Below are 6000 nucleotides of genomic sequence, written 5' to 3'. Positions count from 1 at the left end.
GTTTTTATTAAGCCTTTGCCCATTGAAACTAATTTTCATAAGTAACAGCTACCTTTGTGCTACTCATGACAGACATATTTTGTTCCAAATTATTTTTCTGATGTCGTGATTTTAGTAACATAATGACATATGTATAAGATACGGTTTTTTTTAGAGTATTCCTTGAACGATGAAATGATTATTTTGTGTAAGACTTAAATAGGGCGATGAAGGCGCTAGCCCAAGCCCATATTTAGAGGGACATACCATGTCATGGTAGAACCCCCAGTTTTCTTTTTTCTTCTTTAGATAGAAGTTTCTTAGCTCTTTAGACCCCCTTTTGAACTTTTGCCTTTTCTCATTATGAAAGGGCGATGAAGGCGATAGCCCAAGCCCATCCTTAGGGGACTTACCTAGTCTTGATAGCATTCCCCTCTTTCTTTTAGAAGACTAACCCAGTCTTAAGACATGTATCCTAGGCATTAAAATCCCCTCTCATTGCAAGGGTAATGATAGTGCTAACTGGAGCCTACCCCTTTTAGGGAGACAAGCTATGTCCCAACATGAATGTCAAACCCATTTAGAGACAGGCTTTGTCTCATTAGAGCGTCAATCCTTTTAGGGAGACAAGCTATGTCTCACGAAAACATGATCAAATCCTTTGGAGACAAGCTTTGTCTCATTAGCAAGTCATACATAGGAGACTATCCAAGTCTCAAATAGAACACCTCCTTTAGGTTAAGGACCGACTTGGTCTATTAAAAACCATACCCTTCTTAGTTGAAGACTAATTTGGTCTGGTAGTTGTCTTAACCCTTTTTATCGTTGCAAGAGCAATGATAAAGTTACTTGGAGCCCACCTCGGTGTTTAGGAGACTTACTTAGTCTCACTAGCACCCTTCTTTATCTCTTCTTCTCTAGGAGACATGCCATGTCTCATTAGCACCTCTCTTACAGTCATTTGTTTGAGAGTCAGTCTTTCAAGAGTCAGTCCTATCATCATAGGGGTTAGATTTTCGTCCAACCTCTCATCAAATCATGTGATTTTTATCCGCTCCTGCAAGGTATAGGATGCTGTCCAACCTTTGCAGAGTCGTGATTCTGTCAAATTCCCCCGCAAAGCATAGGATGCTGTCCAACCTTTGCGGGATATCAGGAGTCTATCCTACCCTTATGATGATAGGAATTTGTCCTCTTGAGTCAAAAACACTTGAACAATCAAAAACATTTGAAAAACCAAAAATCTCAAAAATCTTGAGTCATTTAAGAGTAGTTAGGAAATTCTGTTTCGAACTACGTTGGCTTGATCCCTTTCCACGGGGTACGTAGTGCAACTTGTGATCCACATCCCAAGTCCAGCCAAACCTTTCAAAATAAACATTTTAAACCTTCAAAAAATATAAAATTCTTCAAAACCTTTTCGAAAAGATCTTCCTCTAGAGTTAGGAGTCTGTCCTAGCTATTTAGGGTGTTTAGAGTTAGGAGGTTGTCCTGATTTGTATTGATATGGTGTGTCCTGTCGTGGGAGTGTCCCTAGAGTTAGGAGGCCTCGAGTTGATCGGTTAGACATTTAGTCGAACCGATGGCTAGACTATGAAGCATATAGTCAGCCCATGGTTTTCTTTAGGATGCACAGCCTAGATACACATAGAATATAGGGCCCACCTGCATTAGCTTAAGGCTAATCAACTTGCATTAGTTAGGGCATATAGAGAGTCCTAAAAATTATATTCACATGAACTTAAGCAATTGTACAAAAAAAGCTTTAAAAATTAGTCGAGTCTAGTGGATCGAGTCTAGGATAGCGGTTCTAGATTGTTAGGCATTGTAGTTTAGAATAGGTCATCGAACTACGTTGACTCCGATTCTTCCCGAGGCCGGGATATGTAGAGCAGCTGGGATGGACGGTCATCTTGGTCCGAGTCAATGCATTAGAGTTTTAGGATTCATTTTATCCAGTTATGTTTAGAATTGAATTGTATTGTGTGTTTTGCTGTGTTTTCTTACTTTCATGTATAGATCATATACCTTTAGCTGTAGTATGCATGTGTTTGCACACCAGAACTCAGACACCAATTAGGTATGACACTCATAACTTAACTATTATTAGGCGACACTTCTTTCATTTCTTTTATGTGTGCTTATTATTCATCTCCGAGACATGCATGATTAGATAGATGTCTTCTCGGAGATATTCGTTCCCATTTCATATGACTTTCGCCCAAAACTCTTCAAAATTATTAAGTAAATGGCATAAGAGACCAGGTGTTTACACTTGGGCGGATGAGGTGCTCTTTAGACCTTCCGAATTCGTAACCAGGTACGAACCTTCTTTTATATCTCTGGTTATCCGTTGCAACAGAGCATAGTATGGGATCCTTGGCCTATTTCCTTGGATGGCGACTCTTCTTTGTTTAAGGTACGCCTCAAATCTGGGCTAGTCCCCGAATCGAGAGGTATCTCACCCTTTGTATCGCCACTCATACTGTGAGGGGCACTTCTTTCGAGAGTTCCTTGGTAGAGCTCTCCATTCACGTGGATTATCCTGAGACTACTCGTGTGGGGCTCCGTCCCACTGCCTCTCTCGGATCGGGGTCCATATATATATATATATATATATATATATATATATATGTAAAAGGGAATGTTGCACACCGTGGTGCTGCCACGTGGCACCCTTCTATACCCCGTTCTTCTATATACCCAATCATTTACGGTACTTAAAACGTCATAACTTTTCTTTCCAAATAAATGCCCTTTAGTTTAATATAAAATGATACTTAATAAAGGGAAGTTATATATTCAAAACAGAATTCTCTCTCTAATAGATTCTCTCTCTTAGTATTCCCTTTTAAAATGCTTCGTTTCCTTCTAAAAGAGTTCTCTCTAGATAATAAATATCATAATTAATAGGAAACTTTACCAGCAACGGACTCTCTCTCTCTCTCTCATATGTTGACGTTTCCTTTCCAAAAAATACTTAAGATTGGCGTAAGTTTCCATTCAACCCCGCATATCTCTCCATGATTTACTATTTATTGCAAATTTATTTGCCCCCAAACAAATCGAAACCGTTTTGTATTCCATCCCTCAATTTATTTGCGATTTATATCGGCCGTAGAAGAAACAAATTCGTTTTATTTTCCATTCTTTCGATTTATTGCTGATTTATTAGCAATTATTGCCTCATTTTTCTTGAACGAGTACAAAAATCTTCTCTTCCTCTTTCGTTTCCCATTTCCCACCCTCCAACTCTCTCTCTCTCTCTCTCTCTCTCTCTCTCTCTCTCTCTCTCTCTCTCTCCAAACTTTTTTCACCAATTTCCATCTTCTTTAACCATTCAATCCAACCAAGGTTCCTTGAAGAAGTTGATCGTAAGATTCATTTTTTATAGTTGCCGGGCAGAAGCTGCTCCTTGAATCTGTCAGGCATGTGGAGAACCCAATAATCTCTTGATATCATATACTTATGCCCAGTTTGTTTCAGATTATGATAACCGATTGTTAGCCCCTAACCAATTATTGAACTCAAAATTATGTTTAATTTTGAATCCAATAATCAATTTGGGCCTAACAATCGGTGGCCAAAATCTGAAACAAACATGGTATTAAGAAGAACAAGTGGAGGAATCAGCACCTAGTGCCTGTCCATGGCGTCTCAGAGGCCATTTCTTCAAAATTTTATGATCCTCTATTACCAGAGAAGTTGTAGATGATGGTAATATTGGTTCTAACTGCTCTATCTTGCAGCATTCTGGTTTTTCACTATCTTGAGGCCGTCTTAATTTATAGATCTCTCTCCCTCTCTCTCATTTAATTTTGATTTATCTGATTTCAATCTGTATTTTCATGAGTACTCTCGAATGATTTCTCTAAGACTAGAGAAATGTGCAGGCCACCTTCGAAACATCCGTAAAACTCATGAAGATGACTGCTCGAACCAAAATTCCAGTTAGAATGACCAAATAAAGTCAGTGGAAGCTGCTCTTTGATTTTTCCTGTTTTATCAATTTTGATTTTTTGATCTTTATTCTAACTTATTTTTTAGATTTTATTCATGACAATAGGTTGGTAAAGCTGTAACCATGTAAAGCGGAATCCTATAACTTGTGGTGCTGCCACGTGGTAGCCCCTCCTCTAGCCCATATATTATAAAGACCCATTCACGCAACTCTCTCTCACCTAAAAACCTGTGCTTTCTCACTATTAATTGGGGCGTTGTTACCCTCCTCAAAACAATATTTACCCATTCACGCAACTCGAGTCCATTTAATACAATATTTACTCAAAACAAAACCACCATTTCCATTAAACCATTCTATTTCAGTCTAGTCATTTCACTTCCACACTACAAAAATCCCCATTTTTCTAAGAATTGTAATCAGGCCCATTCAACCCCTTCCAAAACACATCTCTCCCTCTTCCTCTCCCTCTCACAGAGTCATATAGGACGCCTTTTGGCTTTTGTCTCAATCTTCCATATCTGTGTCTTTCTTATATCTCTTCACATAAGGTACTGCAATTCTTCTCTTTATTACTTCTTTTATACTTACCAGTATCCTTTTCTCTCCCAAGAGTTCTTGGGTTTATTTAATTTTATATCAATTTTATTCATGTTGATGAGTTTGCTAATTTTGTGACCATGGGAAGGTCATTCGATAGATTAATAGTGCAATGATTACATGATTCATTGTTAGTACACTTATTGAACGGAATGTAAAGTTGTTGAGAAAGGTATAAAGCCCATGCAAGCCAAGTGGGAGATTGCTAGATGTTTTCTAAGTTTGGAGTTTCCAATTGTTGGGAATTCTAAAACATGGGTTTCTAAGTTTTAGAGATGCTAAATTGAGAGTGACTTTGCATTCTAAGCAACCTTTCTATTCTATGGGTCGAATCCTTAACTTTAGAAATGTTTGGTGAAGGAAAGTTACCTCAAATTTGTCTTTCTAATTTTAGTGTACCTCAAACATGCCTAGCAAGTGCCAGAAGAAGCTTGGAGATGAACTAGCATTGGTGGCCTTCTCATACAACATTCAACATGTCCAAAGAATGGAGGAAGTCACAAGACCCAAAGCAAGTTGAAGAGTTCACTCACGAGTCAGAGATGTCCAAGAAAGTGCTGAGGAGCCAAGCAATCCAAGAAGACTCAAGGTTATACTATTTTTAGATTGTATTGGAGTCCACTTGTTATAATGTAGGTGCACTTTCAAAAGGTTTTCAAATTGCTTTCTTAAAAAAAAATTGACATATTTAGAAACCATCCACACTCTCCAAAATATCTTTGAAAACCTTGGATAAAAGCCCAAAGACCATGGCCCAAGTCCATGAAATTTTTATATTTAAAATTGAATTTTCAAACAGGGCCGGTCTCCTGGGTCTCCCGGGCGACCACGATAAGGTGGCTCGAAATCCACCACCTACCGAAACTGAGCAGACTGGTTGACCGGGTCCTCGCTGGTGACCGCGGATGTGTTTCTAGAAATTCAGAAACAATCCAGTATGGTCGGGCCGGTTGACCGCCATAGGGCCGGTCGACCGCGGATAAGAGTCTGGACAAAAATAAAAAGTCCAGATTGCTCTCAGCGGGCGACTGCGATAGACCCCGTCGACCTCGGCGATAAGAAATTTAAAAATAAAAAAGAGCGCCTAATAGGGCGGGCGACCGCGACACCTCTGTCGACCACACCGGTATCGAAAACTAGTCGTTGGGGCTCAAACGGCTAGTTTTCTTTTAGCCAGTTATTTACTGTTTTGCCCCCAAACAGTCATATCTTTGTATGAGCTATTTATGCCTATCCATGACCAACTAAACAACCTTTTAGAAGATCATTTTCATATCTCTTTGAGCTTACACCTTCAAATCTAAGGTTTTTAGTTTTATCCTCTTTCATGCTTGTGCATTTGCATTTATCAAGAAGATCTCCATAGGGCTTTTACTGTGCTATTCGTTTGGAGAGATTGAGAGCTTTCATCTTTCTAATCCGCCTATCAAGAGGCTTTAAGAGTTTTTCTTTATTTTGTT

The sequence above is a fragment of the Tasmannia lanceolata genome, unplaced genomic scaffold, assembly GCF_043159265.1.
Source record: "Tasmannia lanceolata isolate RefF3 unplaced genomic scaffold, GAP_Taslan_0.1 ptg000006l, whole genome shotgun sequence".
In the NCBI taxonomy this organism is placed as follows: Eukaryota; Viridiplantae; Streptophyta; class Magnoliopsida; order Canellales; family Winteraceae; genus Tasmannia; species Tasmannia lanceolata.
This window is presented reverse-complemented; position numbering follows the sequence as displayed.